General features: G+C 41.8%; 1 protein-coding gene across 1 annotated transcript in view; it reads left to right on the top strand.

Annotated features, from left to right (window-relative positions):
- The window catches only part of PPM1H (protein phosphatase, Mg2+/Mn2+ dependent 1H), a 311,176-nt gene that overhangs the window by 266,935 nt on the left and 23,256 nt on the right, over window positions 1–20,985 (top strand). The window lies entirely within an intron of this gene.

Below are 20,985 nucleotides of genomic sequence, written 5' to 3'. Positions count from 1 at the left end.
ACTGAGTATGTGAATGATTACTCCAGATCATAAGATAACAGTAAGAAATGTAAATCTAAACAACTTCCTGCCCAGCTAATTAGACAAGATGACAAAAGATGGGAAGAAGCCACGTTGGAGGCATTCTGGAAAGGCATGTACACTGATACCCTGTTGGTGGAGCTGTAGATTGGTCCAGCCATTCTAGGGGGGAATAAATTGCAAATCTGTCAAGACAGTGATTAAATTCTCCATTTCCTTTAGTCTCGAGATCCCACTGTCTGGCACATACTTTGAAGACAGGGAGGGGAGGTGCTGAGGTGTATCTAATGTATATCAGACTATCTATAGCAATGCTTTTCTTGGTCGCAAAAAGCTAGATGCAAAATAAACCCCACTAATGAGGGAGTGAGTGATTAAACAAATTGTGGTCCATAAATGTGTTACTGAACCTAAAAAACAATGAAGACGAAGACAGCGGGGATGCATGAGAAGACGTCTAGACTGATACCAAGTGAAGTAAGCAGGACCTGGAAAACTGTATGCACAGTGACTGTCTACACCAATGTCAGTGGAAAGAAAACCGTGAATGCTCGCTGCTCTATAATTATAATGGCTGTGCTTGAGCTGTGAGGATGAGTCTCCTTCCCAGCCCCACGCAGGTGGAGGGAGGTGATCCTGGAGGTGGAGCACTGAATATCCTTTTAGATTTGATCAATATTTTTATTAATATTGCTGCACTTTTTTTCTCTTCTATCTTTTTTCTTCTTTGTTGGTTAGCTCTCTAGGAGGGAGAAAGCAGAAGAATATGTTGGGAAAGGAAAGAGATATAAAAAGAGATTTCAGTAAAAAAATTTGTCAAACATGTTACCTTTACTCTGAAGGAAGGGAGGGAATAAGCATTTATATAGCGGCTGCTGTGTGCAGGCGCTGTGCTAAGTGCTTTTACAAATATTATCTCCTTTGATCCTCACAGCAATCTTAGGAGGTAGGTGACTTATCCAGGATCCCACAGCTAGTAAATATCTGGGATCACATTTTCACTCAGTGCTCTATCCCTTGTATCTCCAACTCTCTAATTAAGGAACAAATTAAGCATATTATCTTTTCTTAAATATCTTCTAGGTAACATGATTCACAGAAAGTGTCAGTAAATTTGGGAAATTTTCTTCTTGTAAAAGAAAAATACATAATATTTTTAAATTCCCCATCGCTTTTTAAGGTATTTTGCCAGGACTCAGCGAGTGAATCTGTGTGGGGAGAATGTTGGCATGGGTAATCTTTTGAAGTGAAAGATTTTTGGAGGTGTTTTGTTTGTTTTGGTAGCCCTTGCTAAAGAAGCACTCCATAGTCATACTCCGAGCTGAGGCAGCTATGTGGCACAACGGATGGAATGCTGGAATTGGAGTCAGTAAGACCTGAGTTCAAATCCACCCTCAGACACTTGCTAGCTGTGTGACCCCAGAGAGATCACTTAACCTCTGCCAGCTATAAAATGGGTGCAGTATTAGCACCTACCTTAGGGTTGTCTTGAAGATTAAATGGGATAATATTTGTAAAAGTATTTAGCATAGTGCCTGACACATAGTAGGTACTCAGGAAATGATTGTTTCCTTTTTTCCGTGATGAAATATAATTTCCCCCAAATTTCATTCTAAAAGACTTTTCATATTTTTTGCAGATGTAATGTGTGTCTCTACTTATAACTATATACAGAACAGATAAAATAAATACAAGGTAATCTGAGAGGAAAGGCATTAGGAGCTGGGGAGATTATTCAAGACTTTCTGGAGGAGGTAGTATTTGAGCTGAGTTGTGAAGGAGGAAATAAGGGATTTTAAGAGGCAGAAGTGAAGTGGGTTGGAGAGTATTCCAGGCATGCCGAACAGCCAGTGCAAAAGCATATAGGTGAGAGGTGGAATCTAGTGAGAAAGCCGGAAGGCCTATGGTGGGAAGAGAGGTTGATAAGATCATTAAGACAAATCGCTTTGGCAGCTGGGTGGGGGAATGGGCTGGAGTGGTGCAGAATGTTGCTGCCATCTGGCTAAGAGGTAATGAGGACTTGTACCAAGTGCTGGTGGGTGGGCAGATAAATAGAGAAAAGGAGGAGGGTGGGAGAGGTGCTGAACAGGTAGAGATGATGAAATTTGGCAGTGGACCACGTATGTGTGAGGGTGAGTAAGTATGTGGAATTGGGAGTGATGCCAAGGTCTGTGAACCTGGGCAACTAGAAGAATGAGAATGGTCTCAGCAGAACTAGAGAAAGAAGAAAGAGGAGTGTGCATGGAGAAATAATGATGGAAAAGATGGGAAACCCACCCATGCTTGTCCATCCTGCACAACTCACTCCATCCCACCAAAAACAACAGGAGGGCTGGAGAGGGCTCTCCCTGGCCCCTGGCCTGGATCCTACAGCCAAGAGACACACTGACTGCTATCATGAAGTGACGGGGACAGTTTGGATACGCTGAGGATGTGAAGGATTTTTCCCAAATAATACCTGTACAGCTACCTCAGATGCCTAGGCCATGGCTAAATAATATAAATAGAGTACTGAGCTTGAGTCCAAATCCAGTCTCAAACACTTACTAGCTATGGACCTTGGGCAAATCACTTAACTTCTACTTGCCTTAGTCTCCTTATCTGTAAAATGGGGATAATAATAGCACCTGTTGTGAGGATTAAATGAGATAATGTTTTTTAAGCACTTAGTACAGTTCTTGGAAGACAGTAGGAACTATGCTAGCTAGCTATAGTAGTAGTTGTAGTAGTAGTAGTAGTAGTAGTAGATGTAGTAGCAGCAATAGCGGTAGTAGTAGTGGTAGTGGTAGTTAGGTTATAGCCATCTCAGCCCTGATGCCTGGCATAGAAGGGGATATTGAGCAAAACAGAGCAGTGTTGGGCAAGAGTTACTGAAGGGTCTTATGGGTTTGTGTTAATCAGTGAGAAGCTCTTCTGTATCCCAGGGAGAGTAGAGCACACTCCATCTTCCCGTCCCTCTGATTCGTTAGTCATACACCTACACCCAAGGGCATGGACCATGGTACCCACTTTGGCAAAACAATGAGATGAGTCAAAAAGACCTGGGTTCAAGTTGTACTCCGTACATCTATTAGCTGTGTGGCCATGGGCAAATTATTTAACCTCTTAGTTACGGAAGAGTTGATAATCTGCTTTGTTGATGGAAATTTCCACCCTGTGGAACTCCCCACACCAATCAAAGCACGTGTCTAGATGCTTCCCCCCTCCCCCCCCAAAAAAGTGGGCAGAAAACACAGTGTTAGGCCCTAGGGTAGATACATAGATTAAATATATGGAGCTCAGAGAGGGAGATATGATAAATACAGACCTCATTCTAATGCAGACTAATAGATGGTAAGTCAGTAAAAGAGGCACAAAGGGTGCATAATAAGGTATGAGGATGAAGGTTAGGTCTTCATCTTCCATTGTAAGTCCTCCTTCTATATCTGTTTGTGCCTAAGGTTTTTAACTGAGTTTTCTTCCTCTTGAGATCTTGTTCATTTTAAGCCCTTTTCCCTCTTGCCTTTGCTCTGAGATCCACTCCCCAGTGCCGCTGCTGTGTGGTGTCTGCTGGCACACCTCCTGCCGCCAGCCTCCAGTCCTTGGCCCTGGCCCTTGCCCCAGTTTCCTCTGCTCCTCATTCCTCTGGCCCCATGAACACTGCTCCAGCCCAGGTGCTTCCATCTCAGTCATGGCAGGTTTCACTTTCTATACCTCCATCTCCTCCTCATAAGGTGGGGAAGGGATCTCAGAGCACAGGGTCCAGCTTTGCCACCCTGACAGATTGTGGGGGAGTATGCTGAGGGAGTGTGTCCCTTCTCTGATGCTAGTTCATTCATCCAGTTGTTACCTCCTTAGGGTTCTTTATCTCCGCATATGGAGATGGCTCTAATTGTTTTATCTATTATGTGAGTTTGACAGGTCAGGAGAAAATGTGTAGTCATTATCCATTTGGTCATGTGGCCTGGAGCTTGGACAAAGTCATTACCAAAGGATGGAAGAAAGCTTAGAGGAGGTGACATCTGAGTTCAGCTGAAAGTGATGGTTGGTAGTGTTTTTAAAAAAAATGGCACCATAGGAAATGGTGTGAGCAAAGGCATAAGGTTGTTGCTGAGTCATGCCTGACTCTTCATGACCCTGTGGACTATACTGGCCATGGGGTTTTCTTGGCAAAAATACTGGAGCAGTTTGCCATTTCCTTTTCTGGTGGATTAAGGCAGACAGAGGTTAAGTGACTTGCCCAGGGTCACATAGCTAGTGAATGTCTGAGGCTGGTGATTCCAGATCCAGCGCTCTATCCACTGAGCCACCTAGCTGCCCCTGTGGGATTGGTAAAGTAAGGCAATAATTCTATTTTGCGGGAAGATGATAATGTCAGAGAATTCTGGAGGAATGTCTGATAGCAGGGATTTTTTTGGACTTCAGGCTAAGGAGTTTAAGCATTACTAGGGAGGCAGTAAGGAGCTTTTGAAGGGTTTTTGAACAAAAAAGAGACATGATATAATCAAGGGGTGGGGAACCTGCAGCCTCGAGGCTACACGTGGCCTTCTAGGTCCTCCAGTGCAGCCCTTTGAGTGAATGCTTTTCTGAAGGTTCCCCATCCCTGTAATCCGTGCATAAAGACAGTTTGGTAGCAGCATAAAGGATGTATAGGCAGAGTCTAGAGGAAAGACAAGTTAGCTGGCTGTTCCTGTGCATATAGGAAAAGACCAGCTATTTCTTTGCAGCTATTCCAGGAAAATTTCAGTTGCCAGAAGGTGGTTTGCATTGAAAATGCCTAACATGTTTAAACTTCCCTATCTCCATGTTTTTCCTATAGTTAAATAGATGGAAATGACCACTGAAGGGAGCCTGTGTATGTTGAGAATACATAGATGCACAGGGTGTGTGCTTTGCCAATAGTCACCCGATAATCCAAACCTGATCTACCATGGGGAAAATAGTTAGTGTTCATTCAGGTAATTTGGAAACTCTCCCACAATCCCAGGGGGTTTCAGCACTTTCTATGTGTGCTAACGAAAGACATTTTGACTGTTTCGGAGACTGGGCCAAACAGGTGACATCAAGACCTATGAGTTACTGTGAAGCATAATCCCATCTGCCTCCGCAAGCCAAGCAAGGCAGTAAACCCTCACCACCCTGATGCCCTTACCACCCTGATGCCCTTACCACCCTGATGGTGAAGACTTGATGCCATGACTACAGACAGATGTAAATAAAGAGAGGCAGTCCCTTGGGGTTAAAAGCAGCTTCAACATGGATAATATGGAAATATGTTTTTCATGACTCATGTGTAAAATTGATATATTGCTTACCTTTTCAAGGGGTGGGGCAGAGGCAAGAGGAAGGGAAAGAATTTGGAACTCAATTTTTAAAAAACAGAATCAGTGTTAAAAACCTGTATCACATTGCATGCTGTCTTGGAAAGAGGGGAGTGAGGGAAGGGGGGCATAGAATTCAGAACTCAAAATCTTATAAAATTGAATGTTGAAAACCAAAAATAAATAAATTTTTTAAAAATTAGTGTTAAAAAATTTTACATGTAATTGAAAAATATGTAATGAAGTAAATAAAAATATTTTTTTAAAAATAAATTAAAGCAGCTTTGAGAGGTAGCACCTTTGGTAACTGAGAAGTAAACTGGCTATGATAGGTATAGCCTTGGCAATCAGAAAGCTTTAGAAAGGGTGCCACAGGGAAGGAAAGCACCTTCGTGGCACTCTGGGTAGAATGCTGCTTCTGGAACCCAGCATCAGACACTCTGTGTGATCCTGGGCAAGTCATTTATTATCTTTCTGCCTCACTTTCCTCAGCTGTAAAATGAGGATCATTATAAATCATCTACTTCACAGGGTTGTGACGATCAGATGAGATAATGCCTACAAAGCACTTGGCATACTGCCTGGCATGTAGTAGGCATTTAATAAATGCATATTCCCTTACCTTCCTTGTAAAAGCACAGCAGGGGCTAGCCTTGGCCACATATGTTCTTCCCATGGTCACTGCATGTATTTCTGGGAGAGTGTTTTCCACTTTAAAATTTTGCATTAGATGGTGAGCTCCTTGAGGGCAAGAACTGTCTTGCCTTATCGTGCCTGGTATATAGTAGGTGCTTAATAAATGCTTGTTCCCTGATCAAGAGAAAAATGCTTTATAGCTACAGTTTTTAGTATGCCATTTTTAGTAAATGTCTTTGCTACAAGTTAATTGTGTCTATTGGGTGACTGCTAATGGAAAGCACACTGGGAATGGGCATACATTGCTGTGATCTATAGTGGTAAGAGTCTAGACCCAGCAGCACTCTCAAATCCAAGTTAGCAGCCGCCCTCTAGGGCCCTAACCTTAGGGGAGTAACCTGAAGGAGAATTTTCAATGTGGGGGGCTTTATCAAGGATATATTTGGTTTCCCCTCCTTATTTCCAGGGATTCCCTAGAGAGATTCTCTATCTAGGACTCTTTCTTGAGTGGATTTGCTGGGATCCATTAGAGACAGATGAGCATTGTTCTTTCTTCTTTTGGTTTAGACTGTATTTAGAGAGAATATTTTCCCATATATTTCCTTTACAGTTAAGCCAGTTTCTTGGACATGATGTCTGCAGGACTGTTGTATTCTTTATCCATCAGTCTGATAGCTAATAGGAGCCACACAGATTTTTGCATCTTCAAATACAAGATAATTTTAAGGGGACACACTAGCTGCCGAAGCACTCCTAGAGAAGGGGCAGCATTCCACGCATAGGGGAGAGCCTGTGCAGAGGCCCAGCACGGAGAGATGGATGCTTCTCTTCAGTCAAAAAAGATTGATTTACACCTACTGTTTGTTAAGTGTGAGGGAGATGAAAACAGAAGTGAGATAATCCCTGATCTTAAGGAGTTTACATTCTATGATGAGGATATAAAATATTCACAGAGGCACGTAAAGTGAGTTCCTGAGAAATATCTATTTTTAAAACAAAAAATGCTTCCTTCAAAATCATGTATGGCCTAGGCCAGAGCAATTATATTTTAGATGTTACTGTTTCTTTGAAAAAGAATAATCCAAAGGGGTTTTTAAAAATGGCTCTACAAGGTGGGGAATAGGGAAGGGGGAGTGGGGGATGGGAAATTAGAAGGTCCGTGCCGCCTAGCTGGGTGTGAATGGCCAGAAGTGTGAGTCGGGATGTAAAGAAGCTAAAGCAGTCTTGGAAAAACTGTGGAGACAAGTTTGAGAAGAGGGCTGGGGCTCAGTGTTGCCAACCAAGCAACTGTGTGTCCAGGAACAGGCATGTGATTAAGGGAAATTGCAGAGGAGGAGTGTTAATTAATTAACCTTCTGGAGTAAACAGAACCTAGCTTTAGACTAAGGAGGAGGAAGAGGAGGAAATATGGACGAGTGATCAGAAATCAGAGCCAGAAGGGATTACAAAAGTCTGATCCATGTGGGAAGCTGCCAGGTTGGACTGAGTAACAAGAGACAATGTACCTGTGTAGTCTGCATGGACTGATTACCTGCAGCTGTAGTAGTGGAACGTCTGTTTTAGTTAGCTAGTTACTCAAGGATTCCTTACTCCTTTTCACTAATAGAAGCTTAGGTTTAGGACTAGAAGGTATCACAGAGATTATGGAGCCCAAAGCCCTGCATTTTACAAATGGGGAAACTGAGACCCAGAGAGGTTGTGACTCACCTCTGGTTCCACTGCATTAATTAGCAAAATCCTAGTGTCCTTAACACTGTTCATGAGTTCACTGTGTGCATGTGTGTGTGCGCATGTGTGTGTGCGTGTTTGTGTTGGTGAGGGGGGTAGAAATGGTGAGTATGAGGAAAGACCTCGTTTCCCTGGATAATGGCAACATAAAGTTCCCCAATAGTTTTGTTAGGGCCCACCCTGAGCTGGATTTTGTCACCTATGAATCTCAGAGTTGCAGTTTTATTCCTTTAAAAGGCCCTAATGAATACTAGCTGTCCCTTTACTCTCCTTCATGACTTTTCTAACTTGCCCTCTCTTCCCCCAAATGTGTATTTCCTGGAAATATTCTCCCCACCATGCTGTCTTCCCTTTGCCAAACCTAGATCTTTATTGCACATTTGAATTTTAAGTTTTAAATGCAGCACAGTCAGGGTTGTCTGAACGGCTGGGGAAAAAAATGTGCCAGGGTTCTTAGAAAAAGGCTCAAACAATCTTCTTGGAAAATCAGAGCTGTTCCCATTCATCATCTTAGCTCTTAATTCCTTCTGATGAGTTAAAAGTAAATGAACCAAAAGCATATGGATCAGATTTACCTTTAAAAAAATGTGCAGGGTTTTAAGAATTAGAAAGGGGTTTCTGGCCAAACACATTTTCAGTTTCACTGAACACGAAACGCTGGAAAAATAGCTCGTTTGCCAAACCCCAAGTACAGCCAGATTTGTCTATCCCTTTGCAACCCACAAAGTTCTGGGGCCATGGTTTCCTTCAGAGGCACCCAGCAGTGCCTTCGTCTCTTTAGTTTGCTGGAAGAGCAGTGTCAAACATTCTGAAACATTCTGTCCCTTTTTCATCCCTGTCTAGCTTAAAGCAACGTCTGTCTCTTCTTTCTGTTCGGTGGGGAAGTGGGCCATAGCCAACCGCCTAGACCCAAGCCAACTGAAGTCTCTTCTCATTCTGTTAATAGAAGGTTAACCTTTTGTTATCATTTTACCTAAGGGAGGGAGAGAGGGGGAAAGATTTCTTTCAAAAGACATTGTCTCAACTTGTGTGAAATGATGCAGAAACAGAACAATTTGTACGGTACCAACATTATAAAGAAAAACAGTCTTTCAAAAACAAGAAATCTGATCGATGCAGTGACCAACAAGGACTCCAGAGAACTAAAGGGGAACAGAGCTTTGTCTGGACGTGATCGAGGTGCGCATTAGTTTTCCTTGACTGCTTATTTTTTCAGTCACGTCCAACTCTTCATGACCCCATTTGGGGTTATCTTGACACAGATACCAGAGTGGTTTGCCATTTCCTTCCCAGCTCATTTTACAGATGAGGAAACAAAAGAAAACAGGATTAAGCGACTTGTCCAGGATCACACAACTAGTAAATGTGAGGCCAGATTTAAGCTCAGGGAGATGAATATTCCCAACTCCAGGCCCAGCGCTCCATTCACTAAGCCACCTAGCTGCCCACTTATTTGTTAGAAGGATTCTGGTTTTCATTTTGGGGTGAGGGGGAAGAGGGGAACCATTTATTTATGTATGGAGAGAGAGAGAGAGAAAGAGAGAGAGAGGAGAAGAGAGATGGGTGGGGAGAGTCATTGAAACTTTTTTTGTATGTAGAGAAGTGAAGGATGCACAGACAAACAGGTCTGCTCTGAAAGTAACATGTTGAATTTATTATATTTTTTCCTTAGGCAATCTGTGCACAATTGTTTCATGCCTTATCATCTTTTTCTCTTCTAGTTTACTTGTGGAAAAATTCACATTTATTTTAGTGTTTCTTAAATTTAGAACTTTTTAAAATTCAGAAAAAAAGGACAGAGTCCCTGGATTGGGACTTCTTCCCGACCCCATTTTCTCCAACCATGCTATCTTCTCCCACACCTGAGCGTGGTTCAGGTGCATATGGAACCTAACCACTACAGGAAGTCATTTGGAGTTGGAAACCATGTCGCTTCTCCTGCTAACTTGGCACAGGTTTCAATTCAACAGTGACTTATTCAGCACCTCCTGTACACTCTTGTTTATCGTTCATTCTCAAAAAGGACCAGTGACGTCACGAGTGAGGTCTTGGGCTGCTCAAAGGCCTCAGCCTCACTCTCCTGAGTCACTGCTCTTGGCACTGAAAAAAAATGCAGTTTTGATTACACAAGATCCAAGTCTTCACAAAGCTTACAGCCCTGTGGGGATAGGGAAGATCTAATTCATTTAAATTAAAGGAAAACCAAGTGCTGTTTGGCATGCAGGAAAGTGCAGGTCATTGCCATCATCACCATCATTTCCTCTCCTGTAAGAGGGTAAAAAGCTTTGACAAGGAGTAGGTCAAAGTAGGACTGGAAGTTAGGATGATGCCAAGTTATGGGGAGCCTTGAATGTCAGGCAAAAGTCTAAACTTTTCTCAAGCAATATGGAAGTCCTAGAGAGTATTTTAACAAAGGATTTGCTGATGTAACTACAAGAAGATTAGTCTGGAGAATTGTTTGTAGGACAAACAGTGTCAGTAGAAAAGGAGGCACAAGTTGATGTTGGGAAGTTATTTTAAGAGTCTAGGCCTATGTTTAGGGAGTTTAAGTGGGAACTAAGAAAGGTGGGAATGGAAATTTGTTTTGGTCTGGACATGGAGTGTAGGAAGCTCCCTTTATCATTACCAGTTGGCAACTACTCTTCAATTTATAATCTCTGCGTTTTGCCTGTGGCAGTGAAAAGTTAACTGACTTGCCCCCTGCACATCCATTATGTGTCAGAGGAAAGACTGGAATACAGATCTTCTGTGTCCCAAGGCTAACTCTCTTACCACTATACCACACTGCCTCTGTGAGAAAGATGGCAGTACAATTGGAAAAGGAGGGCAAAAGAACAGTGTGTCAGGAATAAGTAACACTGAGAACTTGACAAAATGAGGATGCTATAGATAGAGCTAATGGAGAGAACAGGAGAAGCTGATTTGTGGAGAAGATATTAAGTTCCTATTGTTGGCAATGTCCTGAGGGAGTTTAAGGCTAAAGATAGAAATCTAGGGGCATTGTTGAAGCCATAAGAGTAAATGAGAATGCCAAAAAGGAAAGTATCCTTCCTTTAAAAAAAATAAGCCAAAGACTCTGGAGGGCCTTCCTTGGATTTGGGAGTTCCATTTCTAAATACTAGTCTACCCTTCCCACCTCTCTGGGCAGAGACAGGAGGTTTCCCTTAGCATCCCTCCCCACCCCAATCCCCTTTCTGGCCTTTGGAGAAAGGTCTTTTCCTTCTCAGGCCCACCTGTTCTGACTTCTTGTTGGAACTGTAGATATCCAACTCACCAGTTCAGCCAGTATTCTGTCTCTGCCCTGCTGGCTTATTGGGTTGGGTGTTTTGCTATCAAACCCCTTCCCCCAGTCCCCTATGAGTTCACCCTCAGTTCTTTCTATCCAGATCTATTGTTGTCTAAAACAATTTTTGTGTTTAAATCTGTCACTGTGTCTCCCCAGGCATCATCAGGCTATCTGACCCAACTTGGGGGTCAAAGATTGAGCTCAAGGATTCCTAATATACATTTCATGTGTGTGCGTATATGTATATATGTATATGTGTATATGTATGTGTGTGTGTATATATGTATAAAGACATGTATGTATGTGTGTATTATTGGTCTTTTACGAATACTGATGTCATTTGCCTTGTAACCCAGAAGTACAGTTAACCAAAACAAATCAATACAGTGTGTCCCAAAAGTCATAGTGTGGCTGTACTGTGACCTTTGGAACAGCCACACTGTAGGCTATATCCAACCATGTTCCACAGCTGAAGTCTACCACCTGTACCAAGAAGAAAAATGCCTCATTGCCAGCTCCCTGCAGTCACAGTTGTTCACTGGATTATTCAGAGTTTATAGGGTCTTTACAGATGCTGAGGCCAAGTCCCAGAGGAGTTACAGTGGCTTGCCCAGGGACACATAGCTAGTACTTGTCTGAGATGGGCTTTGAATTCATTTTTGCGTTTGTTGTGTAAATGACTCTCCTGGTCCTTCCCTCTGCATGTCCATATAAGTTTTCTATAGTTATTTGTCCTTTCTTATGGTACAGCGATAGATCTTCCTTTACGTGTAAAGATACATGTCAGCATTGTCAGACAATCACTTTCTTGCTTTGAGATACCCCCATTGTTTTCCATTGAAATGTTTTAAATACTTCAGATTCCATGAACAGAGAGAGATATCCCTTGTCAGGGATATACCATAAGCAGGGGTTCTTTGGGCTAGATAACTTCAAAGCTCCATTGCACAGTGAGATTTTATGTTGGAACTGCACTTTAACACACAATATCTCCCCCCCTTCTTCATCTGTCTAATGTTACTTGTTCAGTTATCTTTAGAGAAGACAAACATTTTGCTGTACTTTGTTTTCTATATTATCTCGTAACTGCCTAAATCTTGCTAGCACTGTTAACAATGTCAGTAAGTAACTGACTACTGTATGCCTGGAGAATACAAAACTCATATGGCACATGCTCCCTGCCCTCAAGGAGCTAATAATCCAGCTAGAGTCAGGATCCTAGAACAATTAGAAAATAATTGGTAAGCTACAGTACCACGGGCAATGGGAGTTCTGAGAAAAGAGGTCAAGATGATCCCAATTTGCCTGGGGAAGCATGAGTAGACTTTAGGTGAGCAGAGAGAAGAGGAAATTCTAGTCAAGGCAGGCAATGTAAACAAGAAAGGTGAACTTGAATTAAAGAAGTGGGAAGTGGACCCATTTGATTAAAGTGTAAGTTTGCTGGAGATGAATAGGAAATAAAGTCTGGTTCAATGAGATAAGACCAACTTGTCTGGAAGATTTAGAATACAAAGTTTGGATTTTACCCACTAGGTAGCAGAGTCACGACAGACTCTTCCATGATACCATTAGTATTTTATAAAATGACTCATCTCTCAAAAAACGTTTTGCTTGGATTGGGGTGAGGAACTACTGAGGGCACCAGCTGAGAGGCCTTTGTAATAATCTTGGAGTGTGGTGATAAAGACACTGGCTGAGGACAGTGGCAAGTCAGCAAGCGTTTATTAAGCTCCTACTGTATGCCAGAGCCTGTGCTAAACCCCAGGGATACATAGAAAAGTAAAGAATTGTTCTGCTGGTTCTGTCACTTCACTCTCCTTCAGGTCATACAGATCTTCCCAGGTTTGTCGTTCGTTGTTTTTTTTTTTAACTGACCCCTTTATCATTTCTTATATGACATCCACATACCATAACTTGTTTAGCCATTCCTCAGTTAATGAGCAGTTTCTGATTCTTTTCTACCACAAAAAGAACTGTTATCTGTATTTTTGTACATTGTTTAATCATTTTTAGCCACATCCAGCTTTTGATGACCCCATTCAGGATGTTCTTGGCAAAGATACTGGAGTAGTTTGTCATTTCCTTCGGCAGTTCATTTTACAGATGAGAAAACTCAGGCAGACAGGGTGAAGTGACTTGCCCAGATTTGAACTCACTTCCTCCACAACTCCAGGTCCAGTGCTCTATCCGCAGCACTATATAGCTGCCCCACATCTGAGTCCTTTTCTTCTTTCTCTGGTCCATTTGGGGAATACACCTATGCAGTATTGCTGGTTCAAAAGTTATATACAGTTTAAAAGCTTTGGAAACAGTTCCAAATTGCTTGTTGATTTTGCCAGTCTGACAGATATAAGGTGTTACTTCAGATTTTTTTTTAAATTTTCTTTTCTCTGATTATTAGAAGTGTAGAACTTTTTTTTCATACTGCTATTGATGGTTTGAATTTCCTCCTCACAATACTGCATTGATCATTTAACAGTTGAGGATTACATCTAATTCTTAGAAATTGAGCTCCATTCCCTATATTTCTTCTAAATAAGAGCTTTATTAGAGAAATTTGCTGCAAAGATTATTTCCTATTTACCTTCTCTCTTCTAGTTTTAGCTGCATTGGTTTTGTTTGTGCAACAACTTTTTAATTTTATGCAATTAAAATTGTCCAATTAATTTTCTATTATTCTCTCTATCTGCTGTTGGGTAGTTAATTCTCCATCCCTCAATATGAGAGGTAGTTTCTTCCTTGCTCTTTTAATTTGTTTGTGATGTCAGTTGCCAGTTTGGAGCTTTTCTTAGTATAAGATAATGAGATGATGGTCTATTGCTACTTTTTGCCAGATTGCTTTCTACTTTTCCTAATAGTCTTGCTCTAGTAGAAGAGGTCCTTGGGAGATCCATGGGTTAGTCTACTGGGTTCTTTGCTTCTATTTATTGTGTCCCTAATCTGTTCCATTGATTTACCCCTCTTTTTCTTAACCAATACCAAGTTGTTTTCATAATTACTGGTTTGAGATCTGGTACTGCTAGGCTCTCTTCCTTCCCACATCTTTCCATTGTTTCTCTTTACATTCTTCACTTCTTGTTCTTCTAGAATCTTGTTGCTTTTTCTGGCTCTGTAAAGTAATCTTGTGGTAGTCTAGTATGTCACTAAGTAAGTAAATTAATTTAGGCTGTATTGTCACTTTCATTATATTGACTCAGCCTACTCATGAGCAATTCATGTTTCTCCAGTTATTTAGATCTTCTTTGTGTCGTTGTATTCATGTGGTTCTTATTTGTATCTTGGCAGATAGATTCCCAAGTATCTTATAGTTTCTGTGGTTATTTTGAATAGAATTTCTCCTTCTACATCTTCCTACTGAGTTTTGTTGGTAATTTACAGAAATGCAGATGGCTTAACATGCGTTTGTTGTATATCCTGCAACTTTACTGAAGTTACTAATTATTTCAATTAGTTTTTTAGTTGACTCTCTAAGTAAACCATTATCTGTCTCACAAAAATCTCACGCTACTTTTAACAAAGAACTGAGTTTTAGCAACTCACAGAGGTAATGGCTGTGTGAACATCTGTGCATGTGTTCAACATTTCTGGAGTCAGAGGCTAAAACTTTCTCTGTGATGAGAAAGAGTAATCATTGCTTAAATGTTTACAACTGCTCCCAATCAAACATTTAGCATTTCTTAACCTTGGCGAAAGAAGAAGAAAAAGAAAACAACCTCCCAACACAGACAGGCTGTTTATTTCAACCGGAGTCCTTCTGATCCTCTAAACCATCCCCTGCTCTGCTCTCATCCTAACAAAATTGCCTGTTGTGAGATGAGCAGGGGCCATGCGAGGGATCACCTGGGCTCAGCCCAGCAGCCTTAGTCATGGGGCCCATGTCAGACACTCTTGAACAGCCCTCAGGTGTGTGAGCCACCAGGGTTCACCTTGCCAGCTCAACAGAAAGGGTTGTGTCTTCTGTTCCAGAGTTCACTATGTGCACTCTCTGCTCTCTTGAGGCCCAAGAGCCTGCCAGCATGAAGAGGTCCAGAGGACACTGTGTTATGTTATGCTATGCTACGGTTTTGTGTTTGTTTGGGTTTGGATTTTTTTTCTCAGTCGTTCATTCTGACAACCAGAGGTAGGAGTGGAGAATGGTTGTCACAGAGGCTCCAGCCTACGTGCGGAACGTGAACTTTAGATCCCGTTGACATCTCTGCAGGCAAGCACATGCACGCACGAACACACACACACACACACACACACACACACACACACACACACACACACACACACACACATACACACACAGAGGCATAATTCCAGGTCCTTACTGAAGACGTTGCATGTAGTTGGAGGAGTTTGGGATGCCGCTGAAACATTTAACTGTTTTATTTCAGCTTTGCAAAATGACGTCACCAAAAACCTTGAAGAGTTTCTTTCCATATACCCACAACCATTCCCTACAAACATTTTAAACAAAATTTTACAGTTAAAACTGGGGAGGGACAAATTCAGAAGTAGCACAGGGACATTTCTTTAGGGGTGCTGCTGTTAGGTTGAGCCCAGGGCTATTATATAAAATAAAGGCAGTTAATTTTCCAGCTAGTGCTGCCTCCTACACCTTGAACAGAACAATTAACTGGGGTTAGCAGCTCATTAAGCAGTCTCCTTATTAGTTTTAACAACAATCATCCTTTTTTTTTTTTAATTTAAAATTTGCTTTTGTAGTGTGAACTAAGTCATCAGCAAACTCAAACATTCCAGTGTACAGAGACCAAGGAAAATTGTGTGTGAACTGTTACATACCATGTAAGCCTGATGTGGCTGTGGTTCCTCCTGTCCAGGATGCTCAGCCTGATGGATCCCTTGAGGTAGGGAGTTCTGAGCTGCGTTCAGGCTAACTCTAACACCAATATGGTGAATCCCTGGGTGTGAGAGAGAACCACCAGGCTACTTAAGGGGAGGCAGATTGACCCAGGTTGAAATGAAGCAGGTCAAAGATTTCATGCCCATCAGCTTCAAGAATGGGACCACAAGTGACTCACTTCCAGCCTCGGCAAGATAAGGAGTCCCAGTCCCAGAAAAAGAAAAAAAGGCTGCACCCAGACACACACACATACATGTATATATATGTGCATATAGTTTGTTAAACTGTATATCTACTTTATATACATGCTTTTTAAAGTATATGTTTATACATATACACATACACACACTTTTAAAAAAAGTATACTTTTAAAAGTGTGTGCATGTGTGTATATATATTATATGAATATATCTGTATGTGTACATATACTTTAACAAAACGATAATAAAATTTCTGGTGTTTCTTTTTGAATTTTTTCCTCTTGTACATTTTAAAAATGTTTTCTTAATACTTTTAGGGGGCATATCTCCTCCTACCCATTAACTTCCCACCCCACTTCTAAGTAGAGGCTTTTCTTTTAATGATATGTAACAGAGACTATCCAATGAAAGCCCAGTTTTTAGTAATACCCATGGTGTGCTTTTGCCTGATGCAGTCCCCTACGTCGACTTCCAAGCATGTGCATGTATTCTATGACCATTTCCTATCTGCTTACTGTGTGGCGAACAGAGACCTTTTGATTAGGCTAAACCTGGATGTGCATATAAAAGGCACTAATCGGCCAAATTCACCTATTTCATTCTCATCCAGGAGAGGCAGGGACTGCGATAAGCGGTGTGGGGAGACAGGCAGCTGGCAGCAACACCCAATCATATACGCATTGTCCACCAAAACAATTCAAGGGGTTGATGGTCTGAGAATTTTTGGATCTCAGTGGCCAGAGTGATCTTCACCCCGGCAACAGTAAACTCTACACAGTAAACTCCATGGGCTCCCAATTGCTTCCAGAATCAAACAGAAATCTTCCTACCTTTCCAGCCTAATTATACTTTTACTCTGCTCTATGTGTCCTGTGATATGGGGATCCTGATTTCTCTGTTCCTTTTGCACGACACCCCTTCTCCCAGCTGCATAGCACTTTCTCTGGCTGTCCCCCAAACCTGAAATGTTCTCTCTTCCCTCCTCCACCTCCTGGCTTCCTTCAAGACTCAGCTCAAATTCCAACTTTTACAAGAGTCCCTGGCCACTCCCTCATTGCTAATGTCCTTTTAAAAAAAAAAATCAACGTTCCCTCCCATTTACACTGTGCCTGTCTTACGTACACATAGCTGTTTGCCTGTCATCTCCCCTAGTATAATGTGAGCTCCTTGCAGGCAAGGACCATGTGTTAGCTTTTCTTTACATCCCTAGTACTTTAGCCCAGTGCCTGGAACATAGTAAGGACTTCATTATAATGAATGCGTCTGGGCTGACTGAATATTGTTTGGTTCTTTCATCAGAGCTCTGAGGTCCTTCACATCATGGCTGGCCTCATGTAAATTGTTCCCCAGGCTCTGCTCCCTTTACTCTTTGTCAGGTTGTACGAATCTTCTCACATTTCTCAGAATTGGTATGAATTCTTCATTTTTTATGGAGTTATAATATTCCACCATGGCATAGGGGATTGGTTGGTTGGTTGGTGTCCTTCATGCCTGAGGACCGTTACTATGTCAGGGTCAAGGTACAGTATGTCCAACTGTGGCCAATCAGACCAGTGTGAACTCAGAAGACTCTACCACAGGTCAAGCACAAATAGTCCATATGAACATTTGGAATGGAGATGTCTCTAAATTTGCCTCAGAGCTGGAGAGAGCTGGCCTACAGTGCTACATCTTAACCTCTGCAAAAACTTTTTTTTTTAAATTTCTCCTCCAATTAACTTTTTCCCTTTCCAGTTTTAACTGTATTGATTTTGTTTTGTGCAGGAACTTTTCAATTTATGTGATCAAAATTGTTCGATTTATCTTTTGTGATTCTATCCCACGTTTGGTCAAGAACTGTTCCTCCATCAATAGCTGTGAAAAATATCTCCTTCCTTGCTTTAATTTTAATATAACATTTTATATGTAGGTCATGTATCTGCCTTTATCTTATTGTGAAGTATGGTGTGAAATATTAATCTAAATGTAATTTCTGCCTGACTTCTTTCCAGTTTTCCCAACAGTTTTTTTTGAATAGTGAGTCCTTACTCTGAGTGCTAAGCCTGGAATCAAGAAGGCCAGAGTTCAAATCCAGCCTCTGACACTTACTGTCTTTGTGACCCTGGGCAATTCACTTAACTGCTGTCTTCCTTGGTTTCCCCAACTGCAAGATGCAGATAGTAATAAGAGTCAAGTATATAGCACAGTGCCTGGCACATAGAAGGATACTTAATATTTCCTTATTTTCTTGTTTATTGTATCGGCAGGGTTCATCCATAAGCAACTGATATCTCTGCATTTATTTGGGTTGGCCTTTATTTCTGCAAAGATTGTTTAGTTATTGTAGTTCAGTCGTTTTTCAGTCATGTCTGACTTTTCATGACCCCATTTGGGGTTTTCTTGGCAAAGATAATGAAGCAGTTTGCCGTTTCCTTCTCCAGATCATTTACAGATGAGGAAACTGAGGCAAACAGGGTTAAGGGACTTGATCAGGGTCACACAGCTAATAAGTATCTCAGGCCAGATTTGAACTTAAGAAAACAAGTCTTCATGACTTCAGGCCCAGCACTCTATGCATTGTGTCTACTACCTGCCCTAAAAAATCAGTTCTGTTCATAGAGTTCCTAGATGTGTCTTGGTGTAGGTACTCCTAAATATTTTATACATTATGGTTATCTTGAATGGAAATTTCATATCTTCTTTCTTCCTGCTGTGTAATAGGCAGAAAAAAAAATCAGTCATTTATGTGGATTATTTTTATCCTGCTCCTTTGCAATGATTATTCTCCCAATTTTTAGTTGAAGTTAGAATTCTCTTAGAGCGTTGTATCGTCCACAAAAGTGACAAAGTTTCCTCTTTGTGCTTATCTTATTGTTATAGTTAGCATTTAAATAATAGTGGTGATAATATATAACCTCGTTTCATCCTTGATTTTATTGGAAAGGCCACTAGGATTTCTCTACCACATATAATGCTGGCTCTTGATTTTTGAACAGATATTTACCCTATTAATGAAAGATCCACTCATTCTGATGCTTTTTAATGTTTTTAATAGAAATATATGTTGTGTTTTGTCAATAAGCTTAAAAATTAAAAAACTCAGAGGGGCTAATTGCCCAAGGTCTTCCTCTCCCCATCTCCCCACCCCACCCTCCACTTTGGTATGTGTAATTGGGAAATTTCCCTTAGCCTTACTATAGCTTGCTGCTAGGTGGGCCCCTTACAGAGTTCTAAAAGTGCTTTTACCCAAGTATTAAGTCCTTCATCCTCAGCTCTTGGTGCCGATACTACCACTGGTCACTATTGTCCCTAGGGTGCTGCTAGAATGCTGATGAGAAGTCCAGATCCTCTGACCCTCAGCCTCACAAGGTCATGGGGAAGGAGGGGAAAGTTCTACTCTATTGCTCTTCCTCTCTCCCCCAAGCTTTCTCCCCTCAGGGATTTGGTTAGAACTATTCTATAAGTAACCAGATACCCAAAGTGATAGGTTCCAAAATGGATGGAAGAACCACCAGGGATGCCCTGTGTTACTGGTTTTTTGCATTTGAATTGTTTCTGCCTGAGAAAATGTAACCCGGACTGGAATATTAATTACTCTGTAGGGGTGGTCGATTACCTACCCAGTAATAGCCCAGTGACTTCTGCTCCTCACAAGTGGAAAGATGCTGGTACTCCTCCACAGAAACAAGGAAGTTCAGAAGGACCTATGGATTTGGAGGGGGGGAAAGCATGAGTTCTCTCCTTGGCGTTTGTGAAATTTGAAACACCTGTGGAATATCCAGTGGGAAATGCCCACTAGGCAGTTGGGGCTGCAGGAGGAGGGGAAACAGCTAAAAAAAAAAAAAGTAGATCCTTTCCACTCATTTCTATCCTACTTTTGGGCATCGGAGACCAGAGTCATAAAACAGAGTAGGCCTGAATTAAGAGAGTCTCATTCTAACACAGTAAGTGCTTAGAAGATAAACTGTTAGGAGCATTTGTTGAGTATATGAAGAACTTAGGAATGGGTATCAGGCAGTGGAGAAGCGTCAGAGATGAAACAAATGGGAAAATTGATGGCTTGTCCTTAAAAGTTGCCACCAAGATGCAGATGTCAGCGAGAAGAAGACAAAGTACTTTAGCATATGACTCAAATATCCTAAGTAACAGATGAGCCTGGATGAGAGGAGTGCTGAACTAGCAGCCTGGAGCTGTTAGGTAAATGCTTGTCACATCCCATGTGCAGAGCATGCAGAAGTTTGAGTCAGGAAATCTACTTAGATGGGAAAGCCAAGACCAACCTGTGTCCCAGGGCTTGTTCCACAGGGAAGAGCCACTTTGTCTTGTTCTCTGCCACTCTTCAGTGGCTCTCTCTGAAACTGTGCAAAGAGAAGGAGTGATTCTGACTTTTACTTCAGCTCAGATATGAGTGGATAAAGAGTGAGCCTCCAAGACATGAAGACCCTGGTTCATATCCTGCCTCTGACACAGAGGGATAGTTATAACCCTCCCCAGCTATGCCTGCTGGCTTCGCTGGTCTCCCTCAAGACTTAGCTCAAATCCCACCTTCTGTAGGAGACCCTTCCTGGTTGCCCCCCACCCCCAACGCCCTCCTTCAGAGATTACCTCTCATTATATTCTGTGTGTGTGTGTGCAGTCTCCCCCACTAGAACGTACATTCCCTGAGACAGGGGCTATGTTTTCCCATTCTCCGCCTCCCCAGCATTTAGCAAAGTGCCTAGCACTGAGTAGGCACTTCATACATACTGGCTGGCTCCATTCTCTAGGCTGTTTTCCAAGACTAAGTTGCAAAGGGTATTCTAACCTTCATTAACACAGGAAGGCTCCTTCCTCAAGAATTCTAGAGATGAAATCGCAGGTCTAAGCCTCAGCCCTGTTCCTAAATGATCATTGTAATCGCTAATAACAGTAACAGTAGTTCTGTGCAGCACTTTAAGATGTGCAGGGTCTTACAGATGTCAGCTGATACTCATGACAGCCCCTTTT

This window comes from Notamacropus eugenii, chromosome 3, assembly GCF_028372415.1.
Source record: "Notamacropus eugenii isolate mMacEug1 chromosome 3, mMacEug1.pri_v2, whole genome shotgun sequence".
NCBI lineage: Eukaryota > Metazoa > Chordata > Mammalia > Diprotodontia > Macropodidae > Notamacropus > Notamacropus eugenii.
This window is presented reverse-complemented; position numbering and strand designations above follow the sequence as displayed.